The sequence below is a fragment of the Pongo abelii genome, chromosome 5, assembly GCF_028885655.2.
Source record: "Pongo abelii isolate AG06213 chromosome 5, NHGRI_mPonAbe1-v2.0_pri, whole genome shotgun sequence".
NCBI classification, from domain to species: Eukaryota; Metazoa; Chordata; class Mammalia; order Primates; family Hominidae; genus Pongo; species Pongo abelii.
The window spans coordinates 28,977,841-28,990,220 of NC_071990.2; the positions used below are offsets into that span (position 1 = coordinate 28,977,841).

The 12,380-nt window shown below is 44.1% G+C and overlaps 1 long non-coding RNA gene across 2 annotated transcripts in view; it reads right to left on the reverse strand.

Moving 5' to 3' along the window:
• Positions 1–5,912: 5,912 nt before the first annotated feature.
• LOC129059912 (uncharacterized) overlaps positions 5,913–12,380 on the reverse strand; it is an 83,537-nt gene continuing 77,069 nt past the window's right edge. For both annotated transcript variants that reach the window (XR_010140617.1, XR_008526095.2), the window contains one exon: positions 5,913–5,994. This is a non-coding gene — a long non-coding RNA (uncharacterized LOC129059912). The remainder of the gene's footprint in view (positions 5,995–12,380) is intronic.

Below are 12,380 nucleotides of genomic sequence, written 5' to 3' on the forward strand. Positions count from 1 at the left end.
GCCTGAAGGGCTCCTCCAGCAATGGTGGGTGGCCCAGGCCCTCCCTCAGAGCACACCCCAAATATTTTCAGATATGAAAACCTACTTACTCTTTAGAGGTAAGGAAGGTACTTTAAAAAAATTTATTTTATTTTATTTAAGTTCTGGGATACCTGTGTGGGATGTGCAGGTTTGTTACATAAGTAAACGTGTGCCATGGTGGTTTGCTGCACCTATCAACCCATCACCTATGTATTAAGCCCAGCATGCATTAGCTATTTTTCCTGATGTTCTCCCTCCCCTCTCTACCCCCAGACAGGCCCCACTGTGTGTTGTTCTCCTCCCTGTGTCCATGTTTTCTCATTGCTCAGCTCATCATTCCATGAGTGAAAACATGCAGGGTTTGGTTTTCTGCATAATGGTTCCTGCATAATGGCTTCCAGCTCCATCCATGTCCCTGCAAAGGACACGATCTTGTTCTAAAGGTACTTTTAAAAAAGTACTTTATAGGGTTGCCACTCACTCTATAAAGCTGTGAAACTTTGTTCCCTGTACCGATAATACAGTTGAAATTTCTTGGTAAGAGTCATTATATCAATTCCTTAATGGGTATGCTTCCCTCTAACTTTCTTGCCATAATAAAATGAAATGATAAATTTTGGCACCTGTTATTTATAATGGACTCAGGAGTAAGAGACGCCAAGGAAACTGAATCTGCCTCAACAATTTTGTAAAAATTTGCTTGGATCACAAGGGGGAAATTAAGATTATTATTTTAGGTGCCAAGATCTAATTTTCTTTTATTTATAGTTTTTCTCAAGATATTATTTCTTTAGATTTCTGCCACCATAGAGCCATCATAATCCTAGTTCTACATACAGACAAAAGAAGTCTTCAATAATTTCTTCCACAATAGCCCAACACAGTATAGACTTTTTACCTTCCATTGACTACATTAAAGTTCCTCATTTTATTTAAATCATAAAAACATTGTGTCAAGAAGATATTAACATACATTAATGTTATTTAAACATGATTAAAAATCATGGAATCTGGAATTTTGAAAATATGGGTCCTGAAAACTTTTGGCCATGGGCTTGTTTTTAAAGTAATTGCTTTTTTCACCCATGCTTAACAATTAGCAGCAGATCTAGCAATCTGGAATCCTTCAAGCCAAGTTCACACCGATCATCTCAGGCTTGTTCTTCGCTCCCACGTTTGTTTTCATCATTTGCTGCATTCTACAACTATATTCAGCTTCTGGTCCTTTATTTTTTAAAACAATATTTAATTGACAATAAAGATCGTATATATTCAAGGTGTACAGTGTGATGATTTGATATACGTATACCCTTTGTTTTTATTTCTTTTCTGTCTAAATCCACTCCCACCCAATTCATTATTGACATTAATGAATACATTTGACTTATTCTCAGTAACCCTCAGCTTTATGTAGGGATACAGTGTATATATATATATTTTTTCCTATTATAGCTTTAATTTTAAAACATTATCCTTTTTGATTGTATTAGTTTCCTTATGTCATCCTACTGGTGTGGAAATGAAAAGCGAATGATAAATTCTTACTACACAGTTAATCTAGTTAATGAAACTATCATTCTCAGCAAACTAACACAAGAACAGAAAACCAAACACTGCATGTTCTCACTCATAAGTGGGAGTTAAACAATGAGAACACATGGAACAGGGAGAGGAACATCACACACTGGGGCCTGTCAGGGGTGGAGGCCTAGGGGAGGGATAGCATTAGGAGAAATACCTAATGTAGATGACGGGTTGGTGGGTGCAGCAAACCACCATGGCACATGTATACCTATGTAACAGACCTTCACGTCCTGCACATGTACCCCAGAACTTAAACTATAATAATAAAAAAAGGTAAAATAGCGATATAAAATAGAAATTTATGAATATGTACTGATAAAAATATAAAAAAGTGAATACATGAAGGGGGAAAAGGGAAAACTCTTATGGCACATCAATTAATAAATAGGGCATACTAGGATTGGAGAATTATTAAGAGATGTTAAAATTAGTGGGTGAAAGTTTAAGACATTTACAGAGTTATGCTGTCTCCCACAAATTACTTATTAATTTCTCAGGAAAAAAAGCATAATGAGATCTGGGGGACACCATGTTAGTCAAGTGACTAAAGTTAACAGCATCAATTTTAAGACAAACTATCCTTATACACTTTTCTGAAATGTTGCATCATTATTGGCCCCTGAATGGGAGAAAATATAAAGAACATTTTGGAGATAATTAACAAGATCTGAATATGAACTATTGATTACATAATAGTATTATATGACTGTAAAATGTCCCAGTTTTTATGATTGTACTGGTTATGTATGTAAGTTAATGTCCTTAGCAACTATACACTAAAGTGTATGTAGTAATAAAAAGTTTGGGAAAAATTTCATAGATATGAAAACTATATTTATATATTACATATGTATAAAAGTAAGGCAAATGTAAATGAATGATGACTCTGGAAAAGGGTATTTAAAGTTCTGTATTATACTTGCAACTTTAAAAATTATATTAAAAATACATTATAAATGTAAAATATAGTAAACTACATTAAATAAAAAGATGACAATAAAAAGAACACTTGTGGTTATGATACTTCCTGCCAGATCAAGGCCTTAGCACCTGCTGTTTTGTCTACTCTGAAGAATTTAATACTTCACTTATAGATCTGAGCCTAAATGACACTTACCTAGAAGAGCTTTCCTTGAACCTTTCCTGGTTTAAACTAATCACCCATCCATTTTATTCATGAAGCCTTGTCAGTTTTACTTTATAGTACTTAGTACAACTTGTAATTACATGTTTAGTATTATTATTTGTTTTCTTTCTCCCACTAGACTATAAAGATTGTGAGGGAAGGAATTGTGTCTGTCTTATTCACTAACAAATACTCGTCAAATAGCAAAATCTGTATGTATAGTAAGCAACTGAAAACCTTTAGGCAAATTTATAACTATTTTAATATCTGTATATACTATATATATATAATATCTTTGCTCTGGATGTGTGCTTATCTTAGGAAGGTAGAGAAAATTTAAGTGTCTCTGATTTAGGTGGTATGTGATAATAATATAGATATGAGTAATATAAAAATATTTTAGAACATTGATGGTGATTTAAATTTTAGAGCTCAACTCACCTTATTTTTGTTATTTAAGTTACTAATGCCCCCCAAAGTATAAATATTTATAAAATTATTTTTAAGAAGACTTTGGGAAATTATTAATGGTAAGCTTGAAGGTTGGAGTAGATGTTTCTGAAATTAGTTGCCAAATTTATAAATACATTAATAAAAATTTCACTATCAATAATTTTTATTTCAAATAAAATTCAACTTTAGGTTATTATGGTTTTAAGATAGTGCCTAATGGGAAGCAAATAAACATTAATGCAAGACTTTTCAAGGTGAAATAGACTTAGAGCACTAGTTTTATGATGTTTAGACTTTTTCCTAATACTTAAGAAATTGTATGATGAAATCAGAAAATATAGAAAAATAGGAAGCCTGGAATAAAAATTTCCTGATATCCTATCACTTACCTCATCACAGTTAGCTTGGTGAATTTATTTCTAGTGCTTTCTTACACATATAGGTATACATAAAATTAGGGTCATGTTCTAAGTGTAGAATCGTTTCTTGAGTTTTCTCCACCACTTAACAGTGAGTATTTCTCCATAATATTATTTTTTTTAAAAAAATGGCCAATTAACATATACTGGTAAACAAGTCCATCATAATGGCTTAAACCAACAAAGATTTCATTTCTGCTTATGTTTTGTGTTTATTGAATGTTGCTAGGGACTCATCCATGTCATTGTGCATTAGGGATCCAAACTGATGAAGTAGACGCTATCCAAGGTTCTCTAGATTGTTGTGATAGAGGGAAATAAAAGTTGCAAAACACACTCTGGCCCTTAAAATGTCTTCCCATAAGTTAAACAATCACTGTAACCACTGGGCAGTTATTGTGAGGTGTTCCAAATGTGAGTTTGGAAATGTCCCTATATCCCACTCATTGGAAAGTAGCTCCTCCATCCATTGTTCTTCATAACCCTTGGGTTCCACCCAATTGTTAGGTTCATTATCTGCCTTCTAAGTTATTGCAGGTGATAGTTTATGAAATATTTCCTTATTGTATAACATGGATCACTTTAGTCTCCCTTCCTCCCTCCCTCCCTCCCTTCCCTTTTTCCTTCCTTCCTTCCCTTTTTCTTTCCTTCTTTCCCTTCCCTCCCTCCCTCTCTCTCTCTTACTCTCTCTTTTCTTTTCTTTCTCTCTCTTTCTTTCTCTTTGTTTCTTTATTTCTTTTCTTTCTTTTTTCTCCTCTTTCTTTCACCCTCCCTCTCTTTCTTTCTTTCTTTTTCTTTCTTTCTCTCTTTCTTCTCTTTCTTTCTTTTTTTTGAGACAGGGTCTCCTCCGTCTGCACTCTGCAGTGGTGTGATCTTGGCTCCCTGCCGCCTTAACCTCCCAGGCTCAGGTGATCCTTCTGCCTCAGCATGCCCTAGTAGCTGGCACTACAAGTGTTTGCTCCTACACCCAATGAATTTTTGTATTTTTTGTAGAGATGAGTTTTCACTACTTTGCTCAGGCTTGTCTTGAACTCCTGAGCTCAGGCAGTCTGCCCACCTTGGCCTCCCAAAGTGCTGCGATTACAGGTGTGAGCCACCAAACCTGGCACCATAATTTCAATCTCCCTCTTTTTTTATTAGACTTTTATTTTAGGTTCAAGGGTACATGTGCAGGTTTGTTATGTAGGTAAGTCGTATGTCATGGGGTTTTTTGTATAGACTATTTCATCACACAGGTGATAAGCATAGTATATGATAGGTAGTTTTTTAGTCCTAAAAAACTAAACCACCCTCAAGTAGGCCTCAGAGTCTACTTTTCCCTTCTTTGTGTTCATGTGTACTCAGTGTTTAGTTCTCACTTATGAATGAGAGTGTGAAGTATTTGGTTTTCTGTGCCTATGTTAGTTTGCTTAAGAAAATGGTCTTCAGCTCCATCCATGTTCCTGCAAAGGGCATCATCTAATTCTTTTTTGTGGCTGCTTAGTATTCCATGGTGTATATGTAGCACATTTTCTTTAGCCAGTCTACCCCAGGAGAGGCCAGCAGACAAGGGAGCACTCAGATTAGACTGTTCCCATCCCACAGGTAAGATAGCTCTGCTCCGTTCAGGTCTGGCAGTTACCATAGGCTGAGACCACCTAGAGGATCATGGTGAGCTTTGGGGGAATGGGTGTCTCTGGCCATGCTCCACTGCAGCCATTCCTGCGTCAAACCCTCTGGGCTTTTCACAGGCTGAAGTCCTGTCCTTGCCACCTTTCCAAATAGCTCTCCCTGCCAGCTCAAGTGTCCGAGGGGGTCATGGGGTCTCCTGCAGCTGGCATTCTGGAGGTCTGTGGCGAGAGTGGCCATTCCTCGTGTGTTCAACAGACCTCTTCCCCAGGAGTCACTGCGGGCCAAGAACATGGGCCAGAAACGAGTCCAGGTACTCTGCAGCTCCGTGCAAAGTTCCCAGGTTTCTCACCCTCCAGCCCAGGTTCTACGTCCTCCCTCTGTCCACTCTCAATGCCTTCCCTCGGAAGATCGGCTCGGAGTATGCCAGTCTTCCTGATGTCCTGGTCTGTTGTGGAAGATGTTCTTCCTGGCTGTGTCACTGACCATCTTGGCCCCTCTCAGTTTCAAGCTTTACTATCATATTCCTCATCATCTTCCATGTGATCCTTTTGCCAGTGCCTCATATTTTAATTTCCTAACATTTGTTTCAGGCTGATTGAGAACCTACCTGGAATATTGTTTTGATTGCCAGAGGGAAAGAGAACATGGCAGAGTATGTACTAGGTTTTGAAGTCATCAAAAAATGACCCACATCATTTCTGTTCACATTTTATTGGCATATCATATTAAACAGCCAGGTCTGCATTTGATAGGACTGGGATGTGCAATTTTATCATCTGCCTAGAAGGGGAGAAAAAATAAAATATTTATAAACATTCCTAATGTATTCAATTTATGAAAAATATGCTACTTTCAAAATAGTCAAGGAAATAACAAATAGGAACTTGATAATGTTTCTGCTTCTAAAATTGGCATGTTCATCAAAAGATGAAAACTCCCAGAGTTTGCAAAAGCTCATGAAGCAACCACTTTCATTTACTATATACAGTGATCTATCTGGGAATGTGGAATGTTACAAAATTTCTACAGCACAATTTGACCATATCTATTAACTCTTAGATCTTCTAAGAAATTTATAATTTGAGCCAGTAATTCAGTTTTTCAGAATATAAACTGACATTTAGACACAAATTGATACTGAATTATTGGCAGTAGTAGTAATAATAATCAAAACAAGGAGTGTAAATGTTCAACAATAGAAAAGTGGTTAAATGGATTTTAATACACTTCCATGGTGAAATTAAATTTGCAGCTTTTTTTTTTTTTTTTTTTTTTTTTTGAGATGGAGTCTTGCTCTGTCGCCCAGGCTGGAGTGCAGTGGCGCTATCTCGGCTCACTGCAAACTCCACCTCCCAGGTTCACGCCATTCTCCTGCCTCAGCCTCCGGAGTAGCTGAGACTACAGGCGCCTGCCACCACGCCCGGCTATTTTTTTGTATTTTTAGTAGATACGGGGTTTCACCGTGTTATCCAGGATGATCTTGATCTCCTGACCTCGTGATCTACCTGCCTCGGCCTCTCAAAGTGCTGGGATTGCAGGTGTGAGCCACCATGCCCGGCCCAATTTGCAGCTATTTCAATTATGTTTTAAATACCAGAAAACATGGGAGTATTTTCTGATACAATGCACACGAAAAAACCCAAACTCCATTGGTAGTGAGTTGGGAGAAGTGCGTAAAGGTAGATTGGGGAACAACAGAGATCCAGGTAAAAGGTGGATCCCTTTGTGTTCTTTCGTTTTTTGTGTTTTATCAATATATGATCGATATAGGAAAAATGATTCCCATTAACATTTCTATAATTAGCTCTATAATTAAGAGGACATTCCACATGCCTGAGGTAGAACTTGGGACAAATATGGAATTTGACAAAAGGGAAAAAAAAGGAGAAATGCTCTCCAGGGGAATAAAGAGATGAATTGAAATAGAATTTGAAATAAAACTCAACAGACATTTCTTCAGTCTCTTCTTTTTCCACTTATTTGAAATGTCATTTAAATATTAATATTTGATATGACATTTAAATTAAATTTAAATATAATTTAATTATATATAATATAATTAATTATTATATTATATTATATATTATAATTATATATATTATAATATATATATTACATATATTACATATATTTAATATATATATTATATATATTACATATATTACATATATTATAATATATATTATATATATTATATATATTACGTATATTATAATATATATATTATATATATTACGTATATTAAATATATATATTATATATATTACATATATTACATATATTATAATATATATATTACATATATTACATATATTATAATATATATTACATATATTACATATATTATAATATATATATTATATATATTACATATATTTAATATATATATTATATATATTACATATATTATATATAATATATATTATATATTATATATAATATAAAAATATATTATGTAATTAATTATATATAATTTTATATATATTATATTATATATTATATATTTATATAAATATATATTATATTTATATATATTTTTATATATTTATAAATATATATATTAATTTATATATATTTATATATAATATATTATATATAATACATATATAAAATATGTATTATATATAATATATATTTATATAATATATATTATTTATATTATATATAAAATATATAAAAATATATATTATATTTATATATATTATATATAATATATATAAAAATATATATTATATTATAATTATATATAATATATCATTATATTATCATAATTATATGTGATATAGAACTATATATATTATATAATTATATTACATCATCAGCCTCATCTTGCCTGGTTTTGTATTGTTTAACTGTGCTAAATTACTTTTAATGATGAAATGCTTTGTTTTGTAAAGCTTTCTCTGTTGCCTAAAATGTTGCCTCATCTGTGTCCTTACATTACTAACTGTAAACAATCATTTAAATGTCTCAGTTTAAGGATCATTGCCTTCTGGAACTAGCACATTTCTTCAGCAGAGGAACTGTGATATTTCTCCTCTGGACTACTGCTGTCTTGTGAACAATAAATGTTTATTGAATGACTACCACAGATAAAGAGTAAGCTAATTCAGTACAATATGAGAAAAAGGGATTCCCATTAACATTTCTATAATTAGCTCTATAATTTAGAAAAGATTCCACATACCTGAGGTAGAACTTGGGACAAATAAGGAATTTAACAAAAGGGGAAGAAAGGATAAATGCTATCCAGAGGAATAAAGAGATGAATTGAAAATAGAATTTTAAATAAAACTCAACTGACATTTAAGGTTTCCAGATTGAGATGCACACACTTAGCTGGTTTAAAACCAGCTAGATTGGCTGGGTGCAGTGGCTCATGCCTGTAATCCCAGCAATTTGGGAGGCCGAGATGGGTGGATCACCTGAGGTCAGGACCAGCCTGACCAGCCTGACCAGGCTGAGTTCGAGACGAGCCTGGCCAACACAAAGAAACCCCGTTTCTACTAAAAATACAAAAAATTAGCTGGGCATGGTGGCAGGCGTCTGTAATCCCAGCTACTCGGAAGGCTGAAGCAGGAGAATCGCTGGAACCCAGGAGGTGGAGGTTGCAGTGAGCCGAGATCGTGCCATTGCATTCCAGCGTGGGCAACAAGAGTGAAATTCGGCTCCCTCTCCCCCTCCCCCTCCCCCTCCCCCTCCCCCTCCCCCTCCCCCTCCCCCTCCCCTTCGGTCTCCCTCTCCTTCTTTTTTCGGTCTCCCGCTGTTATCGAAGCTGGACTGTACTGCCATGATCTCGGCTCACTGCAACCTCCCTGCCTCGGGCTCCTGTGACTCTCCTGCCTCGGCCTGCCGAGTGCCTGGGATTGCAGGCGCGCGCCGCCACGCCTGGATGGTTTTTGTATTTTTGGTGGAGACGGGGTTTCGCCGTGTTGACCGGGCTGGTCTCCAGCTCCTGGCCTCGAGTGATCTGCCTGCCTCGGCCTCCCGAGGTGCTGGGATTGCAGACGGAGTCTCGCTAACTCAACGCTCAATGGTGCTCAGGCTGGAGTGCAGTGGTGTGATCTCGGCTCGCTGCAACCTCCACCTACCAGCCTCCTGCCTTGGCCTCTTAAAGTGCTGGGATTACAGCCTCTGCCCCGCCGCCACCCCCTCTAGGAAGTGAGGAGCATCTCTGCCTGGCCGCCCATCGTCTGGGATGTGAGGAGCCCCTCTGCCTGGCCGCCCTATCTGGGAAGTGAGGAGCGCCTCTGCCCGGCCGCCCATCCTCTGGGATGTGAGGAGCGCCTCTGCCCGGCTGCCACGCCGTCTGGGAGGAAGTGAGGAGCGCCTCTGCCCGGCTGCCCCGTCTGGGAGATGAGGAGCACCTCTGCCCGGCCGCCCCGTCTGGGAGGTGAGGAGCGCCTCTGCCTGGCCGCCACCCCGTCTGGGAGGAAGTGAGGAGCGCCTCTGCACGGTTGTCCCATCTGGGAAGTGAGGAGCGCCTCTGCCTGGCCGCCACCCCATCTGGGAAGTGAGGAGCGCCTCTGCCCGGCTGCCACCCCATATGGGAAGTGAGGAGCGCCTCTGCCCAGCCACCCCTTCTGGGAGATGAGGAGCGCCTCTGCCCAGCCGCCCCGTCTGGGAGGTGAGGAGCGTCTCTGCCTGGCCACCACCCCGTCTGGGAGGAAGTGAGGAGCACCTCTGCCCAGCTGCCCCATCTGGGAAGTGAGGAGCGCCTCTGCCCGGCTGCCACCCCCTATGGGAAGTGAGGAGCGCCTCTGCCCCGCCGCCCACTCTGGGAAGTGAGGAGCGCCTCTGCCCGGCCGCCCACTCTGGGAGGTGAGGAGCGCCTCTGCCCGGCCGCCCCGTCTGGGAGGTGAGGAGCGCCTCTGCCTGGCCGCCACCCCGTCTGGGAGGAAGTGAGGAGCACCTCTGCCCAGCTGCCCCGTCTGGGAGGAAGTGAGGAGCACCTCTGCCCAGCTGCCCCATCTGGGAAGTGAGGAGCGCCTCTGCCCGGCTGCCACCCCCTATGGGAAGTGAGGAGCGCCTCTGCCCGGCCGCCCACTCTGGGAAGTGAGGAGCGCCTCTGCCCGGCCGCCCACTCTGGGAGGTGAGGAGCGCCTCTGCCTGGCCACTCCGTCTGGGAAGGGAGGAGTGCCTCTGCCCGGCCGCCCCGTCTGGGAGGTGAGGAGCACCTCTGCCCAGCCGCCACCCCGTCTGGGAGGAAGTGAGGAGCACCTCTGCCCGGCCGCCCCGTCTGGGAGGTGAGGAGCGCCTCTGCGCGGCCGCCCCGTCTGGGAGGTGAGGAGCACCTCTGCCCGGCCGCCACCCCGTCTGGGAGGAAGTGAGGAGCACCTCTGCCCGACCGCCCCGTCTGGGAAGTGAGGAGCGCCTCTGCCTGGCCGCCACCCCGTCTGGGAGGAAGTGAGGAGCGCCTCTGCCCGGCTGCCCCATCTGGGAAGTGAGGAGCGCCTCTGCCCGGCTGCCACCCCGTATGGGAAGTGAGGAGCGCCTCTGCCCGGCCGCCCCGTCTGGGAGGTGAGGAGTGCCTCTGCCTGGCCACCCCGTCTGGGAAGTGAGGCGCGCCTCTGCCCGGCCACCCCGTCTGGGAAGTGAGGAGTGCCTCTGCCTGGCTGCCACCCCGTCTGGGAGGAAGTGAGGAGCGCCTCTGCCCGGCCGCCACCCCGTATGGGAAGTGAGGAGCGCCTCTGCCCGGCCGCCCCGTCTGGGAGGTGAGGAGTGCCTCTGCCCGGTTGCCACCCCGTCTGGGAGGAAGTGAGGAGCACCTCTGCCTGGCTGCCCCGTCTGGGAGATGAGGAGCACCTCTGCCCGGCTGCCCCGTCTGGGAGGTGAGGAGTGCCTCTGCCTGGACGCCACCCCGTCTGGGAGGAAGTGAGGAGCGCCTCTGCCTGGCTGCCCCATCTGGGAAGTGAGGAGTGCCTCTGCCCTGCCGCCACCACATATGGGAAGTGAGGAGCACCTCTGCCTGACCACTCCGTCTGGGAGGTGAGGAGCGCCTCTGCCCGGCCGCCCCGTCTGGGAGGTGAGGAGTGCCTCTGCCCGGCCGTCACCCCGTCTGGGAGGAAGTGTGGAGCACCTCTGCCCGGCTGCCCCGTCTGGGAGATGAGGAGCACCTCTGCCCGGCCGCCCCGTCTGGGAGATGAGGAGCACCTCTGCCCGGCCGCCCCGTCTGGGAGATGAGGAGCACCTCTGCCCGGCCGCCCCATCTGGGAGATGAGGAGCACCTCTGCCCGGCCGCCCCGTCTGGGAGGTGAGGAGTGCCTCTGCCCGGCTGCCACCCCGTCTGGGAGGAAGTGAGGAGCACCTCTGCCCGGCCGCCCCCTCTGGGAAGTGAGGAGCGCCTCTGCCTGGCCGCCACCCCGTCTGGGAGGAAGTGAGGAGCGCCTCTGCCTGGCTGCCCCATCTGGGAAGGGAGGAGCGCCTCTGCCCAGCCGCCACACCGTCTGGGAAGTGAGGAGCGCCTCTGCCCGGCCGCCCCCTCTGGGAAGTGAGGAGCGCCTCTGCTCGGCCGCCCCGTCTGGGAAGTGAGGAGCGCCTCTGCCCGGCTGCCCCGTCTGGGAGGTGAGGAGCGCCTCTGCCCGGCTGCCACCCGGTCTGGGAGGAAGTGAGGAGCGCCTCTGCCCAGCCGCCACACCGTCTGGGAAGCGGCCCAGACGGGCGGCCCCGTCTGGGAAGCGAGGAGCGCCTCTGCCCAGGCGGCCCCTTCTGGGAAGCGAGGAGCGCCTCTGCCCGGGCGGCCCCGGGCGGCCCCGTCGGGGAAGTGAGGAGCGCCTCTGCCCAGCCGCCCCGTCTGGGAGGAGAGGAGCGCCTCTGCCCGGGCGGCCCCGTCTGGGAAGCGAGGAGCGCCTCTGCCCGGCCACCCTGTCTGGGACGTGAGGAGCGCCTCTGCCCGGCTGCCCTGTCTGGGAGGTGTACCCAACAGCTCCAAAGAGACAGCGACCATCGGGAGCGGGCCATGAGGACGATGGCGGTTTTGTTGAAGAGAAGGGGAGGAAGTGTGGGGAAAGGAAGGAGAGATCAGATTGTTGCTGTGTCTGTGTAGAAAGGGGTGGGCATAGGAGACTCCATTTTGTTCTGACTAGGAGAAATTCTTCTGCCTTGGGATGCTGTTGATCTATGGCCTTTCCCCCAGCCCCATGCTCTCTGAAACATATGCTGTGTCA